Raw genomic sequence first — 18809 nt, 5'->3', positions numbered from 1 at the left:
TTCAGCTTCTTTGCCATTATAGGTTATTACAAGATATTGAGTGTAGTTCCCTGTGCTATACAGTAGGTCCTTGTTGGTTATCTATTTTATATATAGAGTGTATATATGTTAATCCCAAGCTTCTAATTTAACCCCCCCTTCCCCTTTGGTAACCATAAGTTTGTTTTCTATATCTGTGGAGTTACCATATTAGCCAGCAATCCCACTCCTGGGCATATAGCCGGAAAAGACGAAAACCCTAATTTGAGAAGATACATGTACCCCAATGTTCATAGCAGCTCTATATACAATAGCCAAGGCATGGAAGCTACCTAAATGTCCATCGACAGATGAATGGATAAAGAAGATGTGGTACATATACACAAGGGAATATTACTCAGCCATAAAAAGGAATGAAATAATGCCATTTGCAGCAATATGGATGGACCTAGAGGTTATCATACTGAGTGAAGTAAGTCAGACAAAGACAAATATCATATATCACTTATATGTGCAATCTAAAAAAATGATACGAATGAATTTATTTACAAAACAGAAGTAGACTCACAGACATAGAAATGGCTGTGTTTGTTGATAGGCTTCTTTATCTCAGGCTGTCAGCCTCTTGAAGTACAGCCACTCCTCAGAGATACTTCAGTTGGTTCCAGACTATCGCAATAGAGTCACACCAATTTTTTTGGCTTCCCAGTGCATATAAAAGTTATGTTTACACTATACTGTAGTCTATTAAGTGTGTGATAGCATTACAGCTAAAAAAATGTACATAATTTTAAATACTTTATTGTTTAAAAAATGCCAATTTTCATCTGAGGCTTCAGTGTGTCCTAGTAACGTCGAAGATCACTGATCACCAATCATTATAACAAATATAATGATAATGAAAAAGTTTCAAATGTGGTGAGAATTACCAGAATGTGACACAGACACAAAGTGAGAAAATGCTATTGGAGAATGGTGCCAATAGACTCACTTGATGCAGCGTTAGCACGAACCTTCAATTTGTAGAAAGTGCAATATCTGGAAAGTGCAATAAAATGATGTGTACCTATACGTTGACAATGCTCAATAAACTCAAAGTTTTATGTTTCATTCGGGTTGCTTAAATAACTAAACGGAGATCCAATAGTGGTAAAACTGGCGCCACCAGTTAATTTGTGCCTAGTTTCAGTATATGGTGAATCCCCAAATTACAACACTTGACTTAACAAATATTTTGTGTATTTAAATGGCTCATTGTACACTGCATATCTCTCCCTAAACTTATCCCATGCTGCTTCACAGACCCTTCCTGGATGTCTGTCTCCTTACCCCAGTTCACTGGTGGCACTAAGGACCATGTTGGTCCGGGCATCCCATGATGACCCGGAAGTGATGTGGAAAGTTTTGTCTGACTGGACAACTCGTTCTTACCACCTCCTTTTTTTGTTCTCAGAGGGATCATGTACATGCTATATTTCATAGTCAGAATGGATTTTAGCATAAAATATGGGTTCCCGTGGTTTTGCTATTTTATATCTCTGTGACATTGGGGAAGTTCCTTAATTCCTCTAAACCTCAATTTCACTATCTATAAAATGGGGATAATATCACTTGTTTTCAGTCTTGTCTTTAAAATTAAAGGAGAACATTTATAAAGAAACTGGCATATATTAGGTGCTCAATCAGTGTTCCCATTTACAGGTCAATTAATGTTGCCTTAGGTGATCTTTATCAGGTCTCTGTAGCTACCTCTTCATTTTCCTCTAATTTAAACGTTTTTTTCCTTAAGTATCACCATTGAAGATAAATAAGATAGTTTATTTTTTCTGTTTTATTTAATGGTATTGTGAAAATATGACTTTCCAATGCTTTTCATTACAAATGTGGAGGATTTTAACAATGTTCCAGGTTGAAGAAGCCTCTTGGCTTATCTAAGAAACCCCTTTACCATTAATTTATCCTTTTATGAGAATATGCCATCCAACAGTGTAAATTCACCCTCAAAGGAAAATTGGAAACGTGACTCTTTTAATACATTACGGACACCATTATAAAGTCACTGCCACTAACAAATTTAGCTTAGAGCAGGGTGAAAGGTAATAGGTAATGTTGATGCCTGTTTTTGGGGGGAGGGAAAAAAAGCTTCAAGTTCTTCAGTGTTTCTACAATAGTAGAAATAGTATAAACATGAATGTTTAGAAGTTTACCTTTGAAAAAATAGGAGAAAAGAGAAAATAAGTTAGTGAAAACTTAAAATGCTGGGGAAGGCAGAGTTATAAATTAAATCAGTATCTTTCCAAGATGACATGTAGCCTTTAGACATGGGTGAATCCAAAACATTAATTTAAAATTTACGATGCCCATTATTTCCTCTAGTGGAAGTTTTCAAAAGCAAAAATCAGGAAATGATGAAGGACATTGACACATTCAACAAATATTTTGAGCAGTTTGTGGGTCTCCAGTTTAAAGCTGCAGTTGAATCAGTTTTGCAAGTGGTTATGAATAATTAAAATTTTATATTTTGTCTTATGATAATTAAAAAACAAATATAGCCAAATTACCATGCAGTATAGATAACCAAAAAGTAATACTGATAGATTTACATGTTTAAAGGTATAAGCCAACCCATACATTTGGTATCTTATCCTAAATCAAAGTTTTCCAGCATTAGTTGGGCCCCCAGCCCCGCGAAAAATAAAAGCAAACTAGAATATATTGATAGGTGCAAGCAGAAGGTGGCAAACTTCCCTAACCAGAGAAGGTTTGTGTAAAGATGAAGGGAGGATTGATTGCTGTGTCAAGTACCTTGAAATGTGTAAAGATTATATAAAAGGCGGCCTATAAGGCATTTATAAAGAGATGTAACCCTCAGGAAAACTTTAAAATGTGCCCAGAGTTCTCAAGTATATATTGAGATAGTACAAACTATAGATGGAGTAATAGCCAAAGATAGTAACATAGACAATGCCTTAATTAGTCTATTTGTGGAATGGCTTCATCATTCAACTAAAGTAAGTTTAGTGAAGACTGTTAGGTGCTAGGGCTACAAAGATGGTAAGATACTCCTGCAGTCTGGAAGAAAAAAACGTAATATTGGATTTCATGAAACCTAAAAATATTCTTACATGTAGAAAAGGAACTTAAATATGGCCCTTTTTCTCAACATAAAATAATTTCTAAATTTAAACCTTGTGTGAACAAAGACATTCATGTATAACCCAATATAATCAAATCTAAACTAAGAACAAATCAAATTTAAACATTGTTATTTCTTTGCAATAATTATTGCATCCTAAAAAAAGTGCCGACCATGAGTTAATTTTACTTAAATAGAACATTGCTCAGCCTATAAATGAAGGTCAGCAGACACCAGTGTCTTGGAATAAAATAGCCCTTTGGCAAGAAAATGAGCCACACCCCATTTAGTTTTTACAAAAATAAAATTCTTTCCAGCTTTACTAAATTGTAGATGTTGTGCACAGCGTGTACTTCTGCAGTAGTTGGTTCTGCAGCTGTGGAAATACCCATGCATGTAGAAGCCCTAAAAAACATTGATTCGCCATTACTTGCACATGCAGCTCTCATACTTTCTGTAGTACAGCATTCTGTTAAGTTTTATCTGACTCAAGGATAATAGCGAGTAACTACAGGTATAGCTGACACCTTAATTTTCTGCCTTGAACTTCTTGATGGTCCCAGACTTTAAAATGAGCTGGAAAACCCAGGATTCCAAATCTGGTCATCATTTCATTTGGTGGGAGGGGATCAAATGAATGCAGTATATCTGGATGTACTGTCTGCTGTACATGGTTTTCTTCAAAGACGGTACTAAATTCCTGCCATGTACCATGGAAAACACTGTTCTTCTAGGGAGAAAAGAAAATAAACCCATTCTCCTGGTTCTTTCACAGTACACCTGGCACACAGCAGGTCTCCATAAATATAATACATTTGAAAGAGCGTATAAATGGCCATGGATGGCCCTTGCTGATAAAGATTAAATTGTGAAAACCTAATCAGCAAGTGGGTAACTTATGAATCATATTGAATAAAATACATATTGATGTGAACCTGTCAGAAAACTAAGCAAATGGCTTGCTTGGTTTTCTTCCTCCTTTACTTGTCTTAAGTGAATGGTCAGGAGTGAATGTTACACATAGATGGCACTTTCATTGTGAGAACTGCTTAACTTTAGAATCAACGAGGATATTAGGACATATTAATATTTTTTCACTTTTTAAAGCAGTGTTATTGAGAGAGAATTCACATTGTGTACCAACCATGTAAATTGTACAGTTCAACGGATTTTAGTATATTCACAGATACGCACAACCATCAGCAAGTTTTGAATATTTTCATCGCCTTGGAAGGATGAAGGAGGCTTAAAACTCCAGAGTTTTAAGCTATGCCTCTCCTCAGCCCACCACCTCCCCATCCCTAAGCAATCACTAATCTACTTTCTGTCTCTATAGATTTCCCAGTTCTGGACTTTTATGTATAAATGGAACATACGGTCTTTTGTAACTGACTTCTTTCACTTAAGCATATTGTTTTCAAGGTTCATTCACATTATAGCATGTATCAGTACTTCATTCCTTTTTATGGCTGAATAATAGTCCATTGTATGGATATGCCACATTTTGTTTATCCATTCATCCATTGATAGACATTTGGGTTGTTTCCACATTTTGGCTGTTATGAATAATGGGATATGTTAATATTAAATGTCTAACCATGGGTCAGCTAATGAGTTAGAAATGGTACTGACAAGATAACATTTCATTTATCACTGGTCTGCTGTTAATGTAGATACTTGCTTTGACTCTGAACAATATTGATTTCTACATCTAAGTGTAGCTGATTTTTTCCTGATTCTTTCTTTTTTAATTAATTTATTTTTTAAAATTTCACTTATTATTATTATTATTTATTTTTGGCTGTGTTGGGTCTCCGTTGCTGTGCGTGGGCTTTCTCTAGTTGCGGCGAGCAGGGGCTACTCATTATTACGGTGCACAGGCTTCTCATTGCGGTGGCTTCTCTTGTTGTGGGCCACAGGCTCTGGGCATGCGGGCTTCAGTAGTTGCAGCACGCGGGCTCAGTAGTTGCGGCTTGCGGGCTCTAGAGTGCAGGCTCAGTAGTTGTGGCTCACGGGCTTAGTTGCTCCGTGGCATGTGGGATCTTCCCGGACCAGGGCTCGAACCTGTGTCCCCTGCATTGGCAGGCGGATTCTTAACAACTGCACCACCAGGGAAGCCCCGTTTCCTGTTTCTTGATGCTCAGTAGCTTATTATCATCAACTTGTTCCCAACACTACCTTATTCCTTAGTAATATTTCTGCTTGAATAATGGAAAGCCTGTAAAAGTTCTATAATCACCTTTTTAAAAACTTGTATAACAGATTTATACAAAATTCCTTGTTTATACACATTTATTGAATACCTAGTATAAGGAACAAAAGTAAGCAGTATTAAGTATTGCAGAAGTAAATGACAAATGCTTTGAAACACAATGGTTTTCAGTCAACCTAAAGCATTATTGAGCACATCTAATATTTAATTTTTAAATTTACGCTTCAAGGGCCTTCCCTGGTGGCGCAGTGGTTGAGAGTCCGCCTGCCGATGCAGGGGACGTGGGTTCATGCCCTGGTCCGGGAAGATCCCACATGCCATGGAGCGGCTGGGCCCGTGAGCCATGGCCACTGAGCCTGCGCGTCCGGAGCCTGTGCTCCGCAACGGGAGAGGCCACAACAGTGGGAGGCCCGCGTACCGCAAAAACAAACAAACAAACAAAAATTTACGCTTCAAATATGAAATACATACACAGAAAAAAATTCAAAAGCTATAAAGGGACATAAAGAAAATAAACCTCCTGCCCCTGACTCCGATCCCCCATTTCCCTTCCCAGGATGTGACCATTAGTACTGGTTGCTTGTCTATCCATCCAGAAATAATATTGAGTACATTTGACACTTGACGTTTTCAGAAGAGCTTGGTGTTTTACATTTAGAAAGTTCAGCAGTAAGTTTGAGGGAGTCTTTACCTTTTGACTCTTCAGGAATGAACATGAGAAGGAGGGATTATCCGAGGATGGTAACAAGAATCAGTTACAGATCAGAGTTTTTCTTTCAAGAACCCTTCAGGTCAATATAGCTAATGACACCTAGAACCGATCTCTGCCATTGTCTTCTGTATTCAACCCACAGAGAAGTTTCTGGACCTAGTTGCCTTATTCTGGGCAGGCCAACTAGGAAAGGCTAGGCCTCCCTGAGAGAGGAGGGCTGCAGTTCAGTCAAGAAAAGATACAATTTCCCGGAGACCCATTTAGAACTTCCTATTTAATTACTTAATTCATTTAACAGGCCTTTATTAATCATCAACAGTGTGCTAGACAGTGTTATCACTAAGATAAATAACATAATGTGCCATCGTTTGAAGAGCTCAGAGTCTAATCCAGCCACCGATTTTTGCAGATGAGGCGACAGAGGTCTAATGCAGTGTTGGACAGTGGTGGGGCATGGGGTCTCCTGATACCTAATCCATCACTATTCTTGCCATAAATTTAAATACCACATCCAGAGTCCAGCGTGGTTCACTAGGAATGCCTCTTCCACCCTGAATCAGTTTATACAATCTGGAGTTTTCTTTCAGATGTTAACAAAATGGCAAATGCCATGTCTTTAAAGTTGACATAAACTCTCTGAAACTCACTTCACCTATAACTTAAGCAACATTATTTAACTCGACCAACTCTTCCATAGCTAATGAAAATTCATTAGTAATAGCTTTGAAGTGGTAAATTATTTTCTAGGTTGTATCTTCAACCAAAGTACTCTTATGCTTACAAAGCTGCAGTCCTAATCATTGATCTTAAAGAGTTTCCTACGTTGTATTGCATCCAAAGGATTTTTTTTTTTTTCAGTACGCGGGCCTCTCACTGTTGTGGCCTCTCCCATTGCGGAGCACAGGCTCCGGACGCGCAGGCTAAGCGGCCATGGCTCACGGGCCCAGCCGCTCCGCGGCATGTGGGATCTTCCCGGACAAGGGCACGAACCCGTGTCCCCTGCATGGCAGGCGGACACCCAACCACTGCGCCACCAGGGAAGCCCCCATCCAAAGGATTTTGAAAACTCTAATGCCAATATATTGGATATACATTGTAGGATTTATCACTCTTTTTTTTTTTTTTTTTTTGCCATACCGCGTGGCTTGCAGGATCTTAGTTCCCCGACCAGGGATTGAACCCGTGCCCCCTGCAATGGAAGTGCAGAGTCCTAACCACTGGACCTCCAGAGAATTCCTGGATTTATCACTCTTGGTTTCTTCCAAACTGGATTTTCTCTCTCAGAGAGCATTTCCCCTTTTGTACACTCCTCACCAAGAAAAAAAATTCCATTTTATTCATTGATTCATTCACTTATTCAGATATTTACTGAGTGCCTCTATAGGTCAAGTTATTTTCTAGGCACTGGGGATTATACCTGTGACTGAAACAAATGAAAATTACCATCCTTATGAAGCTTACATCCTACTAGGGGAAGATACAAAATGAACAACGATATAGTATATTCGATGGTAATGTATTATGGAGAAAATTAAAGTTGAGGGTATAGGGTGTGGGAAGAGTGCATTGCCATTTCAAATCATGTGGTCACAGGAGGCCTCACTGAAAGGAAGATATTTGATGCAAGACATGAAGGAGATCAAGGAGTGACTATCTGGGGAGAAGTGTCACTTAAGTAAATATTTCTAATAACAGATACCAAAATTGTCATGCATTGGTGGGTTCTTGCCCTGAAATTCTCCTTTATATCAGCTTGTTATTTTGGTATTGAACAGAAAAAATATCGTTTACCCAGATCAAATACTCTAGTGGAGTCATGAATTGACCATATATGCTAAGACTATAGTGTCAGTAGTTATGTCTATAGTATTTTGGAAAAATTCGTGGCAATAATGTTTAAAATAGGATATGAAATTATTGCATATAAGTTTTCTTCCCTTTTCCTATCCACTATATACTATATACTGTGTATATAGTATATATATATATATATATAATATATACTATATTCTGTGTTTAATTCTGAGTTGGATTTTTTAATTGAACTTTTTACTTTGCAGAAATTGTAGACATGTACTTGTAAGAAATAACAAAGAGATCCTGTGTGCCCTTTACTCAGTTTCCCCCAGTAGTAACCTCTTCAAGACCATAGTACAATATACCCAAGCCAAGATGTTGACATTAATACAGTCAAGATGCCGAACAGTTCCGTCACCACTAGAATCCCTTTTGTTACCCTTTTGTAACAGCATGCACTTCCTTCCACCCTCCCCTGCACCTGCCCCATCTCTACCCCTGAAAACCACTAATCTGTTTCCCATTTCTATAATTTTGTCATTTCAAAAATATTATGTAAATGAAATCAGAGTATGCAATCTTTTGGCTTTTTTCATTCAGCATAATTCTCTAGAGATTCATCCAAGTTGTGTATATCAATACCTTCCTCCTTTTTGTTGCTGAGTAGTATTCCATGGTGTAAATGTACCATAGTGTTTTTAACCATTCACACATTGAAGGACATCTGGGCCATTTCTAGTATTGGCTGCTACAAATATTTGTGTATAGGCTTTTCTGTGATTGTAAATTTTCATTTCTCTGGGATTAATTCCCAAAGAATGCAATCTCTGGGTCATATGAGAGCTGCATGTTTAATTTTATAAGAAACTATCAAAATGTTTTTCTGTAGTGACTTGTACCATTTAATCTCCTACCAGCAATGTATGAGTGACCCAGTTTTTCTACATCCTTGCTAGCACTTAGTATTGTCACATTTTTATTTTAGCTATTCTGATAGGTGTGTAGTGATATCCCATTTTTGTTTCATTTTGCATTTCCCAGTGGTTAATGATGCTGAGCATCTTTTTATGTGTTTGTTTCCCATCTGTATATCCTCTTTGGTGAAATATCTGTTCGTGTCTTTTGCCTATTTTCCAATTGGATTGTTTTTTAATGTTGAGTTTTGAGAGGTCTTTATATATTCTAGATAACAATCCTTTGTCAGATATGTGGTATACAGCTATTTTCTCCTAGTCTGTAGCTTGTCTTTCCATCCTCCAAGCAAGGTCTTTCACAGAACAAAAGTATTATTTTGACAAGGCCAAGTTGATCAATGTTTCCTTTTATGGATTGTCTTTTTGATGTTATGTCCAAGCCCTCTTCACCAAACATGGTTCCTGATGAATTTTTCAAAAAATTTTTTCTAAAGTTTTATGGTGTTATGTTTCACATTTAAGTCTGTGGCCCATTTTGAGTTAATTTTGGTGTAAATCTTTACACAATATTACACAAAATGAGGTCTAGGTCAGAGTTCTTATTTTTTTCCCCTATGGTTGTCCAGTTGCTGTAGCACCATTCCTCCACTGATGAGCTTTTGCACCCTTGTCAAAAATCAGTTGAGCTTATTCGTGTGGGTCTATTTCAGAGTTCTCTGGCCTGTTCCATTGTTCTGCATGTGTTGCTCTGTAACCACACTATCTTGATTGCTGTAGCTACAAGGAATGACTTAACACCAGGCAGAGTGAGTCCACCCAGTCTATTTTTCAATAAAGTTTACCTGTTCTAAGACCTGTTTCTTTTCCACATAAATTTTTAGAATAAGCTGGTCTATGACCACAAAAAACTGTGCTGTCAATAGGAGTTACATTAATAAATTAGAATTTTGAGATTGCATATGTAATGTTAATTAGGTTAAAAATGGTAATTCCATTAAGGAAGACAATTTAATTTCTTCTATAGTCTCATGCTAGGTCTTATTTTCTAAAGTGGTGCCTACTTTTATGATTTTTAAATCACTGAACAAATATTAATTGGTCATTTCTCTTCAGATATAACTTGGATATCTTTTTTTTTAATTGCCAATATTGAAACTTTTTCAGAGGAATGACACATTCTTGATTTAGGTATATAACTTTCAAGTTCTAAATCACTGATATGTTTTTGAATTTTAAAATTATTTGAAGAGTTCTTTCCAGAATTTTTAAAGACTCCTGCCCCCACCTTAGATTTCTCTTTGCAAGACTCCTAAACCTACTGCCTTAAGTATGGTTTACCTCTTCTTTTGTTTCAAACAAATGCATTAACCACATAGCAAAACAGAATATGCCACTAAATCATTGGGATTTAGGGTATTGGAGTTTAGGATGTGTTTGTTAGTCATGAATAGTAAATCAAAACATTTTAAATGAAAACTTTTGTGCATACTCATGCTTTGATCTTTGATTCTGAAAAATAAAATCTTAAAAATTACAAAAAGAGGGCTTCCCTGGTGGCGCAGTGGTTGAGAGTCCGCCTGCAGATGCAGGGGACACGGGTTCGTGCCCCGGTCCAGGAAGATCCCACATGCCGCGGAGCGGCTGGGCCCGTGAGCCATGGTCACTGAGCCTGCGCGTCCGGAGCCTGTGCTCCACAAGGGGAGAGGCCACAACAGTGAGAGGCCCGCGTACCGCAAAAAAAAAAAAAGGGCACTTGGAAACTTACTATTAGGGATTAAAAAAAGAGGACTGTTAAACTGATTAGGGCTGAAGAAGAAAGGAACAGAAAATGTCACCTTGTTTGGGTGCGGGAAAAGTGAATGAGATCATGCTTTAATTTCTGTCTTGCTTTCTCAAGATAAAGCTTTTCCACCCTTCTTTCTGCTTCATGATTCAGGGTGGAAGCACCAAAAAAACTTGGCTCTCTTTCCCATCCTGTTTTAAATTGGCTTTTATTGTTTTAATAAATATGTCACTGGCAGCCTATAACATTATGAATATGGCATTAAGTGGTTATACTCAGAAAGCAGGAATTTGAAAATCACAGTCCAGATATACTACCTTAAACACAATTAACAGAATTACTTCTCAATAAGGAAAACTTACCTAAGTTATAGCATGTGGCTCATATAGTTTTAGTATAATTATTACAGTGAAATTTACTACCACTAAGCATTGTGTACAGAGTTCTGAAAGGACAAAAATGCGATCCAAGAATAGTAAGCCAAGATGTCATTCAAAAATAAAGGTACTAGGCAGTTCCCATGAATATAAAAGAACTCGTAGAAAAGAGAAATACTCGAAAGTGAAATTCAGCCAATTAAAAAATAGGGCAAAATTAAGATTTTAAGAATAGAGGAGTTTTGGTAAAAGGATGTATGATGATCATTTAAATACAGAATTAATACTGAAAAAAAATTTACTACCACTAATATCAGTGATTTGTTTCTTCCCCATCTACTCCTAACTTTGTTTAGGTTAATAGTCACAGCTACAGCAAAACCTATCCTGTGATGGAAAAAAAGTGTAATTTAAGGAAGAATGCAGTATAATGGTACTCATCAAACAGATATTCCAACTTCTTTCTTCACATATCGCTTATCTGCATTTTTGTATTTGGTCTAATGAGAGACCTTTAAAAGCTCATTCTCTAAAGCAGCGAATTCTCAGAGCCAGCGAGCCTACCATAGTCTACCCCATCAAAAGAACCCTGCTAATGGCTTAGCCAATTTCTGAGGTAAGAGTACCAGGGAGAGGGATAAACTGGGAGAAGGAAGAAGTTGCTCTTGCATGGATGACTTTTTGCTAACAATATGATTTTTAGCAAGCAAAGGCCACAAAAGTTGTTTGATTTGTGGCAGAATTAATTATGAGACTTTTTAGCTGTACCAGGTTAACAGATTGCCAAATAAAATACTGAGCAAGCAAAACTGGTCAGTTATAATTCAGTGTCTAGAAATCTGAGCCAGCATTAGTGTTATGTTTATGGATTCAACTCCATCCTCAAAGAAATGCAGTTGGGGTATCAGCAAAAATAAAATAAGAGTTATGGGGTATCTCCCAGACATTTGAATAGAAAGGGCACATAACACTGTGTGAGACCACAGTATTTTTGCAGCCAATCTTAAGGATAAATCTACATTGTATTCAGGATGCTGTGTTGGGCCAAAACTTAACAATGACCATTATGTGTAGAAAATAGCAACCATTGTTGTTGCCTTAAACTCTCTCTGGAGATTAAAAAACATTTTTAATTAACCTAATAAAACCCCAATGGCAACATAACCAAAGAAATTAACATAACAAGAGAAGAATGTGTAGAAGCAGAAAACCTAGTGCAATTGTTGAGTTATCCTGGCAAAGGAACCCTGAACTATGTGAAGCTAGTGACCGTTTACTGTTTTGTCTAAAAAAGCAACTCCAAAAGTATACACATACACACAAACACACACACATTTGGATTTTTCAGCTAGATCTTTAAGCGGGCTGTTTCATGACAAGCTCCCAAAGAAATGGAATTAATTTGTGGTGTGTTTTTGTTTTGTTTAATTTATTTATTTATTTTTGGCTGCGTTGGGTCTTCGTTGCTGCACATGGGCTTTCTCTAGTTGCGGCGAGCGGGGGCTACTCTTTGTCGTGGTGCACGGGCTTCTCATTGTGGTGGCTTCTCTTGTTGGGGAGCATGGGCTGTAGGCGCGTGGGCTTCAGTAGTTGTGGCTGGCGGGCTCAGTAGTTGTGGCTCGCGGGCTCTAGAGCGAGGGCTCAGTAGTTGTGGCGCACGGGCTTAGTTGCTCTGTGGCAGGTAGGATCTTCCCGGACGAGGGCTCGAACCCGTGTCCCCTGCATTGGCAGGCAGATTCTTAACCACTGCGCCACCAGGGAAGTCCCTGTGGTGTGTTTTTAAAGTGTTTATATATATATGTGCTTGCAAGAATTACACGGAGGAATTAGACCGACAGAGTACTTGGTGATTCTTGATGTGAATATTGGCAACCTTAAAGATGTTTTATTAGACAACAAGGCAACAGTTTTCCTCTGTCTTCACAATAATAGCAGAAGTCAGAAAATATTCCACATGCAAATATATCTGAACCTCTTCATGAATGCATTTAACACTTTGAAGTGATGGCAACATCTGGTAACAAGTAGAAACCAGCGCCTTATAAACTGGTTTCATGTTACCACTTCATCTGAATTAGTCATTTAAAGGAGTTTTATAAGTCTTCCTAAAAACTGACAAGGTTAATCTTGGACTAGGGCAGACAGGCAGGAAATGCTGAAGCGGCTGTTTCTTTTGAAGGTTTTGTGATTCCTTGTGAGGTCAAAAAGTAGTCGTTTTAAAGTTAAAAAAGCTAAAGCATTGAGATCTTGACAGCTTAAGTGCGATTTTTCTTTTTTGTGTGTGTGGCAATTTTGAAGGAAAACTTGATAAAATTCAGAGTTCTTTATACCTTCCATTCCACTTTTCTCTGAAATGCCTTTATTTTCGAAAAGTGGAGAATTAGAAAATCATTCAGCTGCCAAATATGATCATGGATTCGGTGCCACTAGAAAGATGTAACCTACCGTTTCTTTGGCTGGATTACTTCTTAGGAATCACCCTGTTTTGTAGGGTTACCCAATGGGACAAGAGTAGATGTCTTTTATGTTTATTTATGTGATTTGCATTAAAAGTGCTAAAAGTTTATTCTTTATTATGTAATACACCACTATAGCACATGACAGTGAGTTTAATTCCTTTAGCATGCAATGTTATTATCACAAATTTATTTAACAGATACTTTTTTTCATTTGAAAGTAAATATTTGTTCCTGAATTTTTTTCTTCATTTTGTTGAGACATAATTGACGTACAGCCTTAAGGTGTACAGTATAATGATTTGACTTACATACATCATGAAATGATTATCACAGTAAGTTTAGTGAATATCTATCATCTCATATAGATACAAAATAAAAGAGAAAGAAAAAATTTTTCTTCCTTGTGATGAGGACTCTTAGGATTTGCTCTCTTAACTTTCATATATAACATACAGCAGTGTTAATTTCTCATATTGTACATTACATCCCTAGTACTTATTTATCTTACAGCTGGAAGTTTGTACCTTTTGATTGCTTTCATCCAATCCCCCCACCCCCACCCTCCTTAACAGATACTTATTGCGTGCCTACTGTGTGCCAGGCACTGTTCTAGATGCTTGAGATAGATTGGTGAAAAGACAAATCACTGCCCTCATAGAGCTTAATAAATATTAAAGATGAAAACAGTGGAGCAATTTTAAATCCTTTAATCTATCACTCAGCTTTTAAAGACCTACATTGAATGAGTTTTGAGAACTCTTGCACATTTTACCTGAAGTTTGAATAGGGAAAAATTGATAATTTGTTTGGAATATATGGCAATAAGCTGGAAGATGATAGTTAAAGTAAATGTTTGATTTTTTTGATTCTCACTTTTATTTTTCATTTATCAGTGTTAAAATTAGACCCCTTGAGTAACTGAGGAATGTTATTGATTTAACTTGTGGATTTATTCTTTAGGATGGTCTTAATTTATATGGGGGGGGCGGACGGTGTGAATGGACATAGTAGCCCTGAAAATTAAAATATGGAATCTGTAACTGCTGTCTTCTTTCATTGGAAGAATTATAGAATACTTAATGTATTTAATGTTCACCATGGGAAGTGAATGTATTGCTCAGTTATTTTTGCCTATGTGAGTAGTACAAGAGCTGACTCAAAGGAGATGACATGATGGTTCCTGTCCTGAAGTAAAATAAGATGATGGGGTTGTGGTGGAAAAATGATGTGGTCATGCCCATATTTGCTCACATCTCTTGTTGGTTTCCTTTTATAGAGGAAAACCAAAGAGAGTCTCATTTCTTATTTTTTAAGTTTCCTTTTTGTATTTTCTTTTCATGCCAGTTTCCTTTTTTTTTCCCTTAAAATTGCATTATCCTGATTTGCAGTTCAGTTGGCTCAAGCTGTGCTTTGTAATAGTATAAGTACCCCTTAGAATGGTCATAGTGGAGGCATTATACCCATTTTAGGGAATCAATTACATATATGGACACAGACACTCTGAGCTCCTTGAATGTAAAAGGCATATTTCATAAATCTTTCTATTTCCTGATGCCATCTAAGTACAGTGCCTTTTACAGAGTGGATGTTCATTCAGTGTTCGTGGTAACGAATGAATATGAGTCAGGAATTTTATTTTTGCTTTCCAAAATACAAAATACTTTTTTATAAGCTCATGGAATTTTTAAAAGCTTACTTTTATGGAAAATTTCAAACATACAAAGTAAAATAGCATAAGGAACCCCCCCACAGTTTCAACAGTTTATCAATATTTGATGTTCTTATATTTCATCTTTTCTCTCCCCTTTTTTGTTGTTTGGGATTTGCTTTCAAATAACCTGCATATTATTTTACACATAAATACTATAGTTCACTTCATTTTTAATATTTTAAAAGTTATAATTCTGCATTTCATACAGAGTCTAACTTTCAAAGCCTTTCTTTTCTAGTATCAGAGAAAGAAACTGTTACTGATTATCAGAAGAAAAATCTGATTTGCTACATATGAACTGGATATTTTTAAGTAGTTTTATAACATATTGTCTTTCTTAATCTTTTAAAAAATGTATTAAAAGTTTCTAAAAACTACACTATCGTGATAAATTCCCATCTCATGGACATGAACCTGATTCTGCAAAATATTCTTTGGAGTAAATAAGCTATAGATTGGTCCCCTCAGAATTGATATTAATCAATGAATTCTTCTTTTCACAGTTCAACAGAACAGAACTCGCGTTAAAACCTATTCTGGTAATTGCATTCTCAGTTTTGAAATTTCTTGTTAAAAACCTATGGACCTTATGTTTTTTGTCTCTAAAATTAGATGACTCCATCATAAATATTACCAAATAAAGCACCAGTTCTCAATAGAAAAGTATGCCACAGAGTCCCTTGGAGATCAAAATTACTTGTATAATAACACTAAGATGTTCTTTGCTTTTTCACTATACTGACAGAAGCAATGGTGGGTAAAACTGCTAGTGCCTTAGCCCCACACTGTATGAGTAGTCTTTGTATTCAACACCATACCCTTCCTGTTAGAAACATACCTATAACATGCAGTTCATTAATGAATGTCCTTGATTAAGCAGGAAAAATTAATTTTATTAAATCTCAACTCTTGGGTATACATCTTTTCAATATTCTGTGTGATGAAATGGGAAGTACATAAAAACATTTCTGCTGCATATGAATTTACAATGACTGTCTTGAGGAAAAGCACTTGTGCAGTTTTTTGATTTGCAAGCTAAACTAGCTGCACTTTTAGAAAACAGAAAACCATTTTTACTCGAAAGAGCGAATGACGCATTAACTGATAATTCAGACCTGAATATTTGGCAGATATGTTATCAAAAGTGAATCAAGTGTGCTAGTCACTGCAAGGAAAACGGCTGGGAGTATTTGTTGCCAATGATAAAGTTAGAGATTTCAAGCAAAAATTCAAATTCTTGAAAACTTGCATCAGCCACCATACATCAATACTTAGACTTTTCTAATGAGGTTGGTGGTGTTTTTAATGGAAGTGATTTGTTAGATATTGTAAAATGAAGTGTGACAACACATCTCTACTAGTCAAACAGTATTGTTCCATATGATCAGTGCATGATGTTCTGAAATCAAGCATGGGTAAAAGGTCCATTTAAAGTGCAAGATAGGGGCACGGGTTCGTGCCCCGTTCCAGGAAGATCCCACATGCCGCAGAGCAGCTGGGCCCATGAGCCATGGCCGCTGAGCCTGCGCGTCCGGAGCCTGTGCTCCGCAACGGAGAGGCCACAACAGTGAGAGGCCCGCGTACCGCAAAAAAAAAAAAAAAGTACAAAAAAAAAGTGCAAGATATGGATTTTAACGTTAACAGAGTATGATAACGTCATTGATCTGATATCAGATTCCACACTGCAACAACTATTTAAGAAACTAGCACTTACCCAGTTTTGGCGTGGTATTATAAAGAAGAATATCCATAATTATCCGAAAAGGCTCCTAAAATACTTCCTTTTTCCAAACAACGTATCTGTGGGAGGCCCTGTTTTCTTCATATACTTGAATCAAAACAACATATTGCAACAGACAATGCAGAAGCAGATATGAAAATCCAGCTGTCACTGTATTTAGTTAAACAAAGATGTAAACAATATACTCTTCTATTTTTTTTTCCTGCAAAAACCTTTGTTTCCATTTGGCCCACGGCTTAGGTGAGGGCCCCAGGGTGGTCAAAAAGCTGCCTAGGGCTGCAGAGAGGGGCTTAGGCAGAAGCCCTGACACCAGAGGGATGCAGAGGGGCCCCTCAAAGACCGTTGGGCTGCAGAGGCCCCTGTCGTACTTGAGGGTGAGCCTTTGGAAGGGCTACTGGCTCAGCACCCCCCCCCCCCCGCACTCCAACCCCGGCGGCAGCCTGCGCTAGTGGGAGGTGAGGTTAGTCAGGTGGTCGCCATCTGCTTGATGAGTTTCAGCTGCTCCTCCAGGAAGCGGCTCTCCAGGAAGTCACGGGTGGGTGTCTGCGCGGCCAGAGCCCAGGGGTGCAGGTCCACAAGGGCCTGGCTCAGGTTCTTCTCCAGGGCTGTGGCAGCTTCCTTATTGTCCAGAGTTTTACCCCATTCATTTTGGGACGGCTTCTGCGCTCCTGGAAGAGGGCACAGCCACTGTGCTGGTTTTGCATCTTCAAGAGATGCTGGGCGCCCTTGCCCTTCTCAATGGTGGACTCAGCAAAGAACTGGCCCACGTCCTCCAGAGCCACATCATCGCGGTAGAAATAGAAGCCCAGAGAGAGGTAGGTGTAGGAGGACCCAGATGCAGGTTGACCCCTGTGGTTGACGGCTGCTTCCACCTGGGTGGAATAATTCTGACAAATCTGGGAGCTCATGGTTGATCAGCAGTAAGGAGCTAAGCTCCAAAAAAAACGGTGCTGGCTGGTTCCGGAGGCTGAGGACGGCATAGTGGTTGGTTCCTAAGGGTGTGACTGGAAAAGAGGTTCCAGGGTGATTGGAGGCTGGAAAAGGGGGCGTCCCTGGGTCTGTTCCATTCAAACAGTGTTGAAGCAAGAGACATCCGCAGGAGCGAGGCATGCCCTGCCTCTTCCCACTACATTTTTTAAAAATATAGTTTTCATTTTAATATGTTATTTATATTAGCATGAGGTGGGTTTAATTTTTTTTAAATAAATATCTTTAAACTTTCTTAGTTGTAACTTCTAATATGATAAAGACACTGATCTAACCCATATATCAAAAAGCTCTTTGGGGTCCTCAGGTCCTGAGGCCAAAAAGTTTAGGAGCTGCTCGGTTAGTTGGGTTTTTTTGTTTCTTTTCCTTCCCTATCCTTTTTTTGAATGAGAGACTCTCAGGATAGGAAGGTGTAGAGCATATGAGTTATTTCTTTGTATGATTTTATTAGCTATGAACAGAACACAATGTCCCCCCCAGTTTCATTGAAATATAATTGACATATAACATTGTATTAGTTTAAGGTGTACAACGAAATGATTTAATATATGTATATATTGTGAAATGATTACTACAATGAGTCTAGTTAACATCCACCACCCCACAGTTACTTTTTTATTCTTGTGATGAGAACTTTTAAGATTTACTCTCTTAGCAACTTTGAAATATGCAGTTCAGTGTTGTTAACTGTATATAGTCACCACAGATGTCTTCCAAATCACTTCCTTATCCCATGTGTAGTTCAACTGATAATTTTTGGAGGACCCATGCTTTAAATCCTTCTATTTATTTCAGCCTTTTTTTTTTGCGGTACGCGGGCCTCTCACTGTTGTGGCCTCTCCCGTTGCGGAGCACAGGCTCCGGACGCGCAGGCTCAGCGGCCATGGATCACGAGCCCAGCCGCTCCGCGGCATGTGGGATCTTCCTGGACCGGAGCACGAACCCGCGTCCCCTGCATCGGCAGGCGGACTCTCAACCATTGCGCCACCAGGGAAGCCCTA

At 38.0% G+C, this 18809-nt stretch overlaps 1 protein-coding gene and 1 pseudogene across 1 annotated transcript in view; one reads left to right on the top strand and one right to left on the bottom strand.

Annotated features, from left to right (window-relative positions):
* The window catches only part of PLS3 (plastin 3), an 89653-nt gene that overhangs the window by 9138 nt on the left and 61706 nt on the right, over positions 1-18809 (top strand). The gene's annotated exons all lie outside the window — the stretch shown is intronic.
* On the bottom strand, positions 17267-17729 carry LOC137216594 (ferritin light chain pseudogene; annotated as a pseudogene).

The sequence above is a fragment of the Pseudorca crassidens genome, chromosome X (genome assembly GCF_039906515.1).
Source record: "Pseudorca crassidens isolate mPseCra1 chromosome X, mPseCra1.hap1, whole genome shotgun sequence".
Taxonomy (NCBI): Eukaryota; Metazoa; Chordata; class Mammalia; order Artiodactyla; family Delphinidae; genus Pseudorca; species Pseudorca crassidens.
The sequence above is the reverse complement of the archived record's forward strand: the minus strand, read 5'-3'. Positions and strand labels throughout refer to the sequence as shown.